Source organism: Rhyacophila brunnea, unplaced genomic scaffold, assembly GCF_057557595.1.
Source record: "Rhyacophila brunnea isolate RB1 unplaced genomic scaffold, BYU_Rbru_1.0 scaffold_10, whole genome shotgun sequence".
Classification (NCBI taxonomy): domain Eukaryota; kingdom Metazoa; phylum Arthropoda; class Insecta; order Trichoptera; family Rhyacophilidae; genus Rhyacophila; species Rhyacophila brunnea.
The window spans coordinates 33778472-33792434 of record NW_028232752.1 but is presented as its reverse complement, the minus strand read 5'-3'; the positions used below and the strand labels follow the sequence as shown (position 1 = coordinate 33792434).

The 13963-nt window shown below is 32.1% G+C and overlaps 1 protein-coding gene across 3 annotated transcripts in view; it reads left to right on the top strand.

Moving 5' to 3' along the window:
* Positions 1–13963, top strand: part of CenG1A (Centaurin gamma 1A) — a 476859-nt gene that overhangs the window by 438187 nt on the left and 24709 nt on the right. The window lies entirely within an intron of this gene.

Genomic DNA, 13963 nt, shown 5'->3' with positions numbered 1-13963 from the left:
AATATGTAAGCGCTCCTTAAATAGCTTACCGATTTGTATGGGCCGCCGCAGACGTCTTGAAATTATGAGTAACCAACTTCATATAAAAAAAACTTTCGATTCACGCGAACATAATCCATACAATATGTGAAGCGGAACGATATGTTGCCTATTTTTTTTTAAACTTTCGAGACATGGCATAAATGGTGCTTATTGAAATAGGGGAAAAGATCGTAAAATTATTATGACAATTATACGATAGATGTCGTTGGGCATATTTAATATATTATTAGGTATGTGATTATATTATTATTTAATATGTCAATATAAAATTAAAAAATATTTTTCTTAAGAAGGTAGGCTTTAAATAATCGCCTAATATGGAGTTTTCGCCACTGATATTTAATACTTATACACATATTATTTTATAATTGGTGAGAATTTAAATATGCACACGTAAATAAGGATTTAATTGTATACATATATGTTTTAGTTCCAACGAGAAGAGAGTTCTTTTATTTTTATATGACGCGTCGGGCATAATAATTCTCAATACGCAATATAAAACATAATGTTAGAGCAAAATGAATTAAATCTACCAAGTAGTTGATAGAAACTTATTAAACTTCCTCATCTACTTTATGTATCAAATCGTAACGAACGTCTATTTATTTCATCCAACAGTGCGTCGCCCGGTTTGGGATTTTTGATAAATTCGAATTAAAGAAAAATGCCACAATCTCATATTATGTTACGTATTTACTATGTATAAAATTTAAATATTTTATTGTATATAAATATACTGTGGTCATTATTATTATACATAATTGATTCAATAAACAATTTTTATTATTAGTGTAATATCTTCAATGTTCTAATAATTTGGTGCCTTCGTAAGAGTAGTGTTGTGAAAACTTGTTTTTATTATTTATTTAATTTTCCCATTTTAAATCTTTACCTATTCACATAATTCATCGTAAGATTCTATTTTTAATAGGAATTTATTGGAGTAGGTATACGGTTGGTAAAACCTTTATATTTCCATTGGATATTTTCTATATAATTTACGTATGGAGCACATTGCTTCTATTAAGATAAAGGCTCTATCTATCCGGTCCAACGTAACAAGTTGTGTCGTTGTTTCTTTATTGAGAAATCTTGTATGCAATACAAGTTACACGAATACAGCATCATTAGTGCAGTGTTTTGCAATCAACCTGAGTGAACAAAGTAAAATAGGTATTACAAACGGTTTGTGACCAAATATTCTACTATATAAGTGAAGATATAAAACAAAAAAGACCTAAAAATTTGTTCCATTTTCAAGATTAAATCTTTTCTCTTATATATATTTTTCTAAAGTATATACCATTTTTTCGACCATGTCCGATCCTAATAAGATCATATGGGCCTCCGCAGAGTAGAGGTTTGTATTAACAGATTTTAGTTTTTACGAGAAATGGGTGTCAGCCACTTGCTCAACCTATTAGGTCCGTACTCATACACAAATTTAAAAAAAAATATATGGTTACTTACCAGACCTAGGATTTGACCTTTTAATTTTGAATAACTATAAGAATTCAAATATTTATTTCATACTTTTATGGATTTTTCGTCAGCTGTCCACAATGCACTGCTTTATTCAATCAATTCTAACGGACCTTAGTATGTCATCAATCGACTTTTGAGTAGGTACCTTCATATTTTAGCATCCCTTGAACTCCTTTAGTCCGTCATTTAATTACCTATCACAAACTTTGTCCGTCCATCCGTTACTAAGAATTCATTTTTTTTATTTGCGTAAGAAAAAAATGACTTCTTACACAGATATTTACAGTGCATATTATTTCAATATGTTCACAGTAATTTGTGGGGAAATACATTTTTAAGGTTAAAAATTAGTACCTACGCTACTGTGGTGTATTGATATTCAAATATTTTTTATGAAATGTGATAAATGAAGTAGGTTTGCGCTTTGTATTGATTTTTTGAGATTTTAATGTAATTTGTGTGCTAACCAACCGAAAAATTTTGGAGAATGTGAATAGATCGAAGTGAGAGTGTCACAGTCAATGAAATTGTTGTCACGATACGTGCCTACTTACTTAATTGTTGTAAAATCGAACAGCGAGAGATTTCGCTATATTGTTGTGTCGCTCGAAGTGACAGCCAAGCCTTCGAACCGACATAAGCTTTACGGACAAGGGTTTAGGGAAGATTTCCGTTGACAATTAAATTTTTCACCACGCTTAGATGTAACATAGTTTTTCGCGATTCAATAAAAAAAAATGACATGGTTTGCAATTATTAATAGATAAACGGTTTATTATTTACAAACAGATTACCTCAATCAGTCAATTTCATAAACTATTGTATTGACAGAGGATACCTCCATAACATTATTTCATTCAATTTTACGTACATTGACTATCATTTCGAAAATTAATCGTGTGCGTGTTGTACCTACCGGAATCAAACCACTGTCCATTATAATAGAAATATAACTACAACTGCCTGTGAAAGGACTGTCGCGTCAATTATGTGTAGGTAGGTACATAGATAGACAACCAAATACAACGATACTTATATAAATAATCACAAACATAGCATATTATTAATGTCATACATACAGAATAACGAAACGTTAAGGTGACGCATCAGTGAAACGCCAAATAATTTAAAACTGTAGGCGCGACGAAATTTTGGACTCGCTGCCATTCACTGAGAGAATCTCGAGTCAGAAGCACGTCACTTTGCTGCGTGATGGCGACGGGTCAATTAATTCTAAAATCGTGTCAAGATGACTAAAAACGTTACCCATTTACTTTAAAAAGAAAACATGTCAATGAATATATTATTATTGTTACTAATAGAACAATAAACAGAACATAAAATGAACGTATGTTGGATTTATATGAAAAATAATATTTCGTTTGACAGGTGTCATTTGCACCCGCGACCCGCAGTCCGCGCATCGCCTAGCAACGATCTTTTTAGACCGTGCCTCAACTAATGCATGGCCTTAATACAGACAGACCAACAAAGATGGCGGCCGCATTCATCTGTTAAGCGAACCCTTGGCAGACATACATGTCAGTAACGACGTTTCCTGGAGGTGTCATGACCAAAACTTGCTTGTAGGTATATATATAAATATGTGTACTGTGGCACCATGGGCATGGTAAAAGCAGCCTGTTATTGTAGTGGTTTTATTTACTAGCATTGCATCAGCCATTGCAGCAAGAAATTCTAATACACCTCCGAATCTACTATGGTGCCACTGTACACTGATTTACCTATACAAATGATGATAATAATTATTTACTCTTTCTAAATATATGTTATACGATATCACTAACTATGCTGACACCCACGGTGGCCGCGCGACTTAAGCGTTGGACTATAACGCCGTGGGTCCCAGGTTCGAATCCTGGGTCTGGCAAGTACACATATTGTTTTTCAATTTGTGTGTGAGTCCAGGGTATGGACCTAATAGGTTGAGCAAGTGGCTGACATCCATTTCTCGTAAAAACCAAAATCTTTTAATACAAACCTCTACTCTGTGGAGGCCCATATGATCCTATTAGGATCGGACATGGTCGGAAAAAAACTATGCTGAGAAATATGTACGTACAATTCCGTCTAGCTATAGCTTATGTTATATAAGTACATAGATGCCTAGGAACTGTGTTTCTTTGTCGGTTTTTTTGTTTGTCTTTTTATTCCAATATTATTTAATAGTAAATACAAGGTTAGTGTCCTACAAAGATACACCCCCTAGTCACGCTGCGTCACGTGACTTAGAATCTCGCACGTGTGTGACATCACGTCGCATCAAATCGCCGTGCGGGGGATATTATTGATTGTAGTGGTGCACTGGGCGCGAAAGGGGTGTACTGCTGTAATACAAAATAGCTTCTCAAAATATATAATACCCATTTTAAATTATTTAAATTACACAACCTAAGTACTTTAAAACTTAATCATTACGGTACGGTATAATACCTACCTACTTTCATTATGATCTCTTTAACGTACGTACGTTTAATACGTGGAAATATTAGAAAATTGTTAACTCTTGTTTTTCTCTTTTTTGTGCAATATCCGTTATCGTTAATCAGTGATGATATTGGCAATCTTTCCCCTGTCTGCTGCAGTTTGCTCTGGGATGAAAAAATGCTAAGCTCAAACCTGTGTACGATATTTATTTATCCGAGACGATTTTCTTCCTTGAATTATAAGAAGCTGGCGTTGATAGTTTCCGGGATGTCGCGCTATGCGAACAAGTGTGCAAGCTTTCGTGTTTATACTTATTTGATTATTTCATCCTCGATTTTACATACTGTATATTCACATTTTAAAAAGCTTCAATATTATTCACGATTATTTCAATGGGTGTCCATGCCTCCCTTGCGAAATAAGACTACAATTTACAGATGGTGTTGGGTAGTTTTTAAAATTCAATTAAACACTGTCGAAACTAGGCCATAATAGATAACAGTCTAAAAATATTTGTCTATTTATAAAATATCTAAAATTACGCAATTAAATCATACATAACTTATTATAGATATGTATGATTGTATGAATATTTTATAGATAGAATAATATTTTTTTATCTATTATATTTTGGTTTAGGCAGGGTTTAATGAATTTAAAAAAACTGAACCAACAATATGTATAATATAAACAAATATGAATATAAAGTATGAATGAAAAAATATGCACAAATTTATCGTATAGCCCAAAACTATTATGGTTTGGTTAGGCAGGATTTATTGATTTTTAAAAACTAACTTACACTATCTGTAAATTGAAGTCTTAGTTCAATAAAAACAAATACGTATGACTAACAAAGTTAAATGTGCACTTTTATGGCGGATCTTAACAGCCTACCTCCACACTTCGCTATTGGTAGGTACCGATACACTTATGGGCGTCTATCCACGTTTCGAAAGATTAGGGTTTTTGCGCATTGTGACTAACTATGAGGGTTCAATCATCAAGTGAAAGCATTATCATTATTTCTGTTCTGTGATTTTCCCGATTCTCAGGCTTAAAAATGGCATCGTAGTACTTTTCTCAATCGAATTGGCCCTAGAACTCCAGACTAGTGAAAGTGTTTGACAAAACATTTTATACACCAGTAATATGGCAATTGATCTTAAAAGTTATAGCAAGTAGTTTATTAATTGACTTATTATATGAACCTGCATAAACAATCTACGCATAATATGTACCTTCTTCGCTACTTCTGGATTCTCCTGTAGGTTTTTCAACACAATTGACGCATGCTTATCGATAAATCCGTTAACTTCCTGTCAGAGTTTTAGCGACAAATATTTTTTAATTATTTAATTATTAACGCATTTTATAATTTGAAAAGTTGGTCAGCCACCGCAAAACTTGGCGGGAGTTCCCCGTCGGAAAGAAACGCGCATTTTCAGCGATTCAACCGGTTCATGAGTCGTGTGTGCGACTGACTGGATTCAAAAACCCGAGGGATTCGAATAACTTTTTGTGAACATCTCTAACGTAATCCCTTGATAGATGGGCTTTAACAGTGTAGGTATCTACTGCGTTACATGATATTTTTAGCTCAATATCTTTATAATAATAGATATCATCTGACATCTTTGCTAATTATGAATTGAGTAGTAGAAACGTTAAACAAAATATTTTGATGTATCAGTAAATTTGCAATTAGCGTTATAGAAAATTAGAGCTATGCCTTACAATTATTATAGTAGCAAAACTTTTTATGTACGCGCCGATAAATTCGCAAGACAATTGAAAAAAATAACTATTAACTTCTCGGTGTGATGTTGAAGAAAATTAATATTAACCATAACCACAATACAAAACATTTTTGTGTTTTCACAATTTTTTTCACCACAGACAACATTTTTTAATTTTGGAATACTGATTTTAGTTTCTCTATTATATTTTTAAATAGTTGTCCTTCACGGTAAATGGAATGTTGCACTCCATTATTTTTTTCTTTTATTCATTGGTGAATAATTCAGCAACCATACAGTAACCAAAGTCAACATATAAATTATAATATATCGTCTGCGGTCAGTTTTTGTGTCTTTTAACTGTAGGTATGTACAGCACATAAATTCAATGGTTAGTCTTTTTTCGCTATATGTCCACAATATGTTGAAAGTGTTCATTAATGTATATTAATTACTTCCAACGCCGCTCTTTAGTTGTTGATTTTTCTTTCTTTCTTAAGAAAAATCTTTGCAATTAAATTGCATGTCATCTGCAGCATTTTCATTAATTCTTCGCTAGCATTTTAATTTCCATAATCTTCATAAGAAAAAATATTTTTTCAATATAGCCTTGACATTTCAGCGTCTTCTCTCACACTTCACTTGATTAATAACTTGTGAATACATTTCTATAGTTATATATGAACGTAAATTGAATAATATTTCAAATGTGTATGTATAGACGTCACAGTGGAAATTATTTTTTAGCTAATACTTCCCTACTGAAAGAAAAACTTTTTAATGCAAACGCATTGATGTTATTTCAGATAAAATAATATGAGTAGGTAGTTATTTTTTTAGGGTGGAACATTAAAATAATATAAAAATAGTATCACGTCGTATGCATTATTAATAAATCATGAAGGTCACGAGAAGTTTGTGAAACGGAAATTTAATACTTACTCACAAATTGTATTTTATTGTTTAGTTCGGTTTCTAATTTTAAACTTATAAACTCCAAAGCAACGTGCCGCTGAAAGGTTTTTTTATAACACACATTTTTTAAAAACATTTCCTTAAATCTTTCCCACCGGTGTTTTACTCTCAATTTTGAATGCTTTAACGTTAAACTGTGAAATCTCTAGTTTATTTTTAATCACCCTAAACATATGGTTACTAATATAGATGTGTAACTTTTTTCTGTAAATACACCAGATTTTATACGGTCCTATTACTTTCATGCACTATATAAAATAAAATGAAGTAAGTAGGTACCTACCTATCATATTACCTTTACTATTAAGCTATATTAGTTTAAATCTGACTAGTTACCTACTTAATCATATTTTTATGTCACCGTTTAATAAAATGAAATGGGTAGGCACAATAACGATTTTCCTTCAACTAATATTTACTTACGATTTAATGTGGAACTAACATACGACTCATTAAATTTTAATCAAAACTTTCGTTATTTATATCACTTTGAAAAATCCATTGATTATAAAGTGAGTATAGCAGCGAAAGGGGTTGTGCCGTGTGCGGCGCCTGAATAATTTTCCACCCCTACTCGCGAATGTCCTTACTGGGATATAATACATCCCTCTAGCGCCAGACGCTAGACGCCCTCCCTTAGTTCAAATCATCCCTCGATGAGAGAGGACGTATTTTTGGCGCTTCGTTTATCACAATAGTATTTTCTTATCACTAAAGCAAGCGATTAGTGTATTTTATCAGTGAAAAATACTTTGACATTTGCGTATTGCTAAATCAAATATTTAACAATGTTAATAAGTATGATTTTCCAATGAAAATCTTGTAAATTGTTTGTTATGTCACAGTGATTTAACAAACCACAGTATATTAATTTACAGTTGACAGTAATAGTGTTACAAATACTATCAGTGTTTCTATTGTATTCTGACAGTAATCATGTGCTGTAATTAGTGACAATATAATATACAAAATCATATAATTTGTTGATTGTGTTTTTTCGTGTTGACATTTAAAACTCTTCGCTAAACAAAGAACTTTCTCTGCATCATACAATAAACACTGTAAGTTTTATCATTCGTATAAGTGTATAATACATTATATTATAACACTGTTTTTTTCATGCATGTGATATTGGGCACGCGAAAATTTCATAAATATCCTGACAATTGATTCAATAATGCTCTCTCCCTTGACTATTCTTTGCAATATTAGCATTACGTTGGTAACTATATATGTAATCGTATGATGCAATATATAGATTTTCTAACATTTTCCTACTTTTAATTAAAAACCAATAAACAAATGCTAATGTATGTACTTATACATTGTCGCTGAGCTGTTAAAACCTTTGGTGTGACAAAATAATTAAAATTCTATACGGGAGATAAAAAACTGCCATAAAAGAACAAAAAAATTATTAGATAAAATTTCTATATTTTTAGCAACTCTTTGAATTAATTGTTTTATGTAAATATTAAATAGTAGTGAGGCTCGTCATAATCGATGTTTTTAATACCTCAGATGTAAAGTCTTGTATAATCAGACATAATTCATCGAAGGTTTCTATAATTTTATATATTAATTTTGGTAGTAGGTATATTTGTATAGAACGTTGAGGGTTTTTATAAATTAATGATGTAGTCTAATTGTGTCAAACAGATAATTAAGATAATATATTTTTATCTCTAATTTTCTAGAATTAATAATTAATTTCCAAGGACTCTGCAGGTCGTATGAAAAAAAATCCTAATATTCTCAATACAATGCGCTAATGCACGACCACAACGATTGACAAATGAAGGGCCAATCACCGATTGACACATTTCAGAAAAGCCAAAAAACACCTTCGCTCATTTCAAGCAAAGCTTGAAAAGGCGACTCGAATCTGATTCTGGAGAGAACATTTTCAATTGCTCAGAACATAATATATTTTTGGGGCACTGTCAAACATTATAGTTTGAAAAATACTATTTTATTATGAACGTCTAAAAGTTTTATATTATTTACATATCTGTTTGGCTATTTATCATAGGCACATTTCATATATATCCTATACAAATAATAGTATACTTAATATTGATGTATCCACTCGTTTTCTTCAGTGTTATAAATTTCAACCGATAGCTATTGATCGTTCTAGAATTAGGTTTATTCTATTCTAATTAAAAGGTGCATATAATTTAGTCGTATATATAACCACGTTCTCGCTATTCAATATTTCAAAATGAACTGTAACGCACCTATTCCATTATTTCAGTTCGAAGCTTTGTTCTCTTTTCGTGGTTCGACGATGAAGAAAGCTCAAGACCTTCATATTTATTAAATAACACTATGCATGTAAGATTGTAGGTGTAGAATGCTAGAAATAAGTGCATTATTAATTGGTCAATCTCATGCGATATGTAGATGGTTTATTTCTGTTTATAATAGAGAGGGTGAGAGTATCGTGAGAAACAAGTACGTACAAGTATGGCTTATTCGAGTTAATTTACTTATATTATGAATATAATAATATATACTTATGCTTTTTACAAATTATCCACATAAGAAAAAGTATAAAAATTCCTGATTCCTGTGATAATTTAAAAAAATTTCAGTATTGACTTTATATGTGAGATGTTCTCATTATTTTCTTACCCTGTGAATTTACGACTGAAACTATATAATAAATGATGGTCTCTATCGCTGAGTTGGTATAGCTACGGACAATCAATCGTAATATATTATACGAATGTCCACGGTTACCAGTCGTACGTTGATAAATTCTAAATGTATTTCTTTTTTATTAAAATGGCTATTTTGCATCAGATCATAGACATTTCCAGCCTAAATATAGATTTTTATTAATTATTGTAAATATAGTTTAAAAATCTCGACATTGTTACATCAATACTGTATTATGCTCCATCTGTCAGCGTGAAATCTTTACTCCATCTTGGGTGATTAGCAGATACCTGTCTCTATAGTTTTAGACGTAAAAATATAATGCTCATATTTCTGCATGTACATTAATTATTAACTTTTTAATAATTAATAATATTATACAATATAACTAATATTAGGTACAGGCAATTGACTAATGATTAATACAGGTTTCGTCCGCTTAGATTTAGAAGGACGTGACTAACACTTATTTTTTTATTATTGATATTTTTGTATTTTTGGCTAGCGGCATTGTGAAACTGTAGAACCAAAAATTTCCTATCCTAAAATTCATTTTGACAAAAATGCGAACTACGGTTATTCGTTTTATGATGTCTGAGTAATCATTTAAATGTTTTTCAAAATCTGTTTGCAACTAATTGATCAGTTCTGCTACGCCAGTAGTACTATTATTCCCAGTTTCCCAATTACACAGCTTCATTTCCAGAACTAGTTCATTTATTGACTAATTGCAGAGCCGGTCGGCAATTTGCACCGATATAATTGAGCGTTAAACTCGAATACCTTGATGCAATTTCAGCGGAATATCCGGCGTCGATTACATTGCGATTTTTTATGTTATTTGCAGTTTCTAGTGTTGTTTATCTGATTGCTTCCGCTGCGGAATTTGTCGATGCCCGATACAAGTATATATGTCATTTGATGATACACGATCCACGTATATCGAATTTTAATTAATTTCTTCATACTATTTATTATTTCATCATCATCATCATCGGCTGGGGTCAATCCAACGCTGGATGAAGGCATCTCCGCAGTTTCCCAGATGTTCACTGTGACGTATACTTATCTGCCAATTTTTTCGAGTTCGTTAGTCCAGTGGGTATTAGGACGGATTAGGTTTAGTGCCACTTGCGTTCCACTGTGTGACTACATTTGTCCAGCGGCTATTTATTGGCAACATATCTGGTCCGCGATCTCTATCATATTGCTTACTCCTGTATGCTTCCTTATCCAGTGGTTAATCTTTCAGTATATTACATTGGCAGTGTTGTCACACATTGGTTGAACACTTTAACTACACTTTAGCCACAACGGATGGTCACTTATCTTACTTTAACTGTTATAAAATACATTAAGTACGATTATGTTTGCATCTGACAGTTGTTATGAGAGACAGAAAAAGAAACTTTAAATAAAAAAATGTAAGTATCTATATTTTGGACTTATTTGAATCAATATTAGTAAGTTTTGGTATGCCGTATCAAAATGATTTAACGTGGATTAAAAGAATTCTCATCAGGTTTTAAAAACGATGTTAAGTTAAATGCTTGTATCGTATATTTAACAGTATTCACCATAATAATTAATAACATTTTAAACCTTAATTGCTGATATTCCTATTCAAATTTTCCTACTCCCTCTTCTCAATTATAACTTGGAAGTTTACCATCTATACCTTACCTGTATTACATTATTCATTTTATTTTTCCAAAATACATGTTGACATTAATAATTATGACATTACATAAATTTGAATGTACATTTCGATATCTACTCATAGTTGGTCATACTTGATACATAGCTCGTGAATGACTATGAACTATGAAGTGCTAAACTCATTTTATAAATTGTCACGAATTATCAAGTTAACCCTGAATCTCTTGTACATAGAATCGATTGTTTTTATTGATACACGTATTGATCATGAATATTGAATTTTAAAGCATAGCCAGAATTTTTCTGGATATCTTATATCTTATGACATTTCACGAAACAAATTGTAGATACGTTTGAAACCTATGTAAATGTGTATCACCTGTATCTTCAGTATTACGCAGTTATTCCAGTATTCACAACTTTGTCATGCCTTTTTCCTGCAATAAATCATAGAACTTTCATCTCAATGAAATATGGGCCATGTGGGGTTGTATCAAAACATTGCGTTCAAATCCCGAAAGACGATGTATCTAAATAATGTCATGATATCTTATGTTACAATATATTTTATGTAATACCAAAATGTAACCTCTCCTTCATCGGTAACCGTCCACTAAAACGGAAACAGAAAATTGGGCGCGATTTCTGAAATTATTGTAAAACACAATTTACACTCGGTGCTAAGCAGTTTGTTCCTTTACGGGAATAATATCGGAATAAATTTACATGGTTAGATTGCAATTAACCAGCGCCATCTTTAGATTAATAAAGCCTGAGCATATCTTTTTGCACAAGCAACGAGTGGTCCACTGTTCAGCTGTCAAAATCAGATCCCAGATTGCTTGACAAATTGATTCGCTCTTTCTCGTTTCAAATGTTATTCATCAGCTGTCAAAGCCAGACTAGTCCTTCACACAAAAACCGATCGTAATATCGATTTCCAAAAAATATGTAGCATTAAACTATGCATTACATTCGTAGGTGTGTTAATGCTAGTGTATTATTTATCATGTAACTCATATATCCAAATCAAACCATTCCCTGTGTCAAGACAGCTGGAAATATCGATTTGTAATAACCACTAAATCAGATGAACTCCAAGGTCTCCAAGATACGTTGAAATAATCTGAAAGAAATCTGAAACTAGGAATACTCTGACAAATAAACATGACATACGCGTCAGTATGAGCACTCTATAGAACAATGACTGGCAATGACAGGTCATCCATAGACAACGGGAGGGGCGGAAAAAGTAGGACCAGTCACGAATGTTTCGGCTTTCTCCTGGGCGGTTAACAGAATGACTTACTTGGTCGAATGATCGGACAGGATATCATGTACAATGTACGTTGGCTGTATACCGATCTTTATGAACCTCCGATTAATGAATAACGGGATATTTTATATTATAAATGAAATTCTTCACTAAACAATAGGTACGTTAGTTTTCATCCCTTACTGATGCGTTATGTCCGTAATACTAGTTAACAGATTATTGTGCAGTATTTACCTATTGAAAAGTTTATTAAGGTTACGGAAACCTATCAACCATAAATTACTGTGGTAGTATTATGGAATTTACCCATGCGTACCCTTGCTAAAATACCGTCGTATTGAACGTGCCGACTTGAAAACAAGCCCGCGAGTTGTTTGAACCCAAACATTTTCGGCGGGTAGAGGCGGGCAGGCTAATTTTAAGCGATTGGCGTTTCCACCCTGTCGCATATTGCCTCAACCTTCCCGACCATAATGGAATTGTACAGCACGCACGATACTCTACTTCCGATAACTCCGGTCTCAATTACATTCTCCACCAAAAAGAGTTCAACAAGTATATTCAGAAATACTTTGAAGAATACAACGAAGCCCAAATAGACGAAAGTGGACCTAAAAATAAATGTTAGGTACTAATACTAATGATTAAATAAGCTGCATTTAATTACGCATTGCAGATTCACGAGTAGGTTGATCCTAGCATAAACGCGAGCATTTTAGCACGATCAACACAATTTTAAATTCACCCAAACAGTTCCAATATGCAGATTTTACTAAGCAATTGCAATTATTATTTTTAATAGCACTCACTCAAAAGTCGTACCCACATGAGTAAACAATGCAAAGTTATTAACGCTATAGTTATTTTCCAGACCCGTCAGTGACAATATATCCCGTAGATAAGTATCTCATTTTAATCTAAATGTCAAGTTAATAATTAATTCTTAAATTAATAATTAATAATCTTCGTCTTAAATTAATAATTTATTATGTAGGCACATATTTTAAATGAATAACATAAAAGATACACACACAGTATGTGTGGAAGACAACTTTAGAGTTTATAAATTATCACTTTGAATATGCTAATATACAACACCTATGCAACTATATTCTTATAATTCTTTAAACAATATCTGCATATTTTATATTTTGTGGAATTGACTGAACTGATTCAGTGAATCTACAACTCTTGCTACCTACCCAATTCCTGCAAAAATGCTTTTGCGAAAAATTGTCATAACAGTGTAAAATGTTATACAAATGAATCTGCGGTGTCAAAACTGTCAAATAACTTATCATTAAGAATTTAAGCATTTATCGACATAACATTTTTCATATTTAATTTCGTATACTAAATTTAGACTATATTATTATGTCTATCTGACTTTTGTGTTTAGGGTTTTGATCGATTTTACACGTAATCTTACATATATGTTTTTTATTTATAATAATAATTTTGTTATCTATTAAGTATTAATCGAATGCGTTATGTAGATACTTACACATTTTCCAATATTTTATTAATTTTCCATTGCATCGAGAAAAGCTAAAAAAACGACACAGTTAAACATGGTGAAGAATTGTCAATGAAAAAATCTTTTTTAAATCCTTGTGCGTAAAGCTCTTGTCGGTTCGAGGCCTCGACTGACTTCGGGCGACAGTGCTTCCGA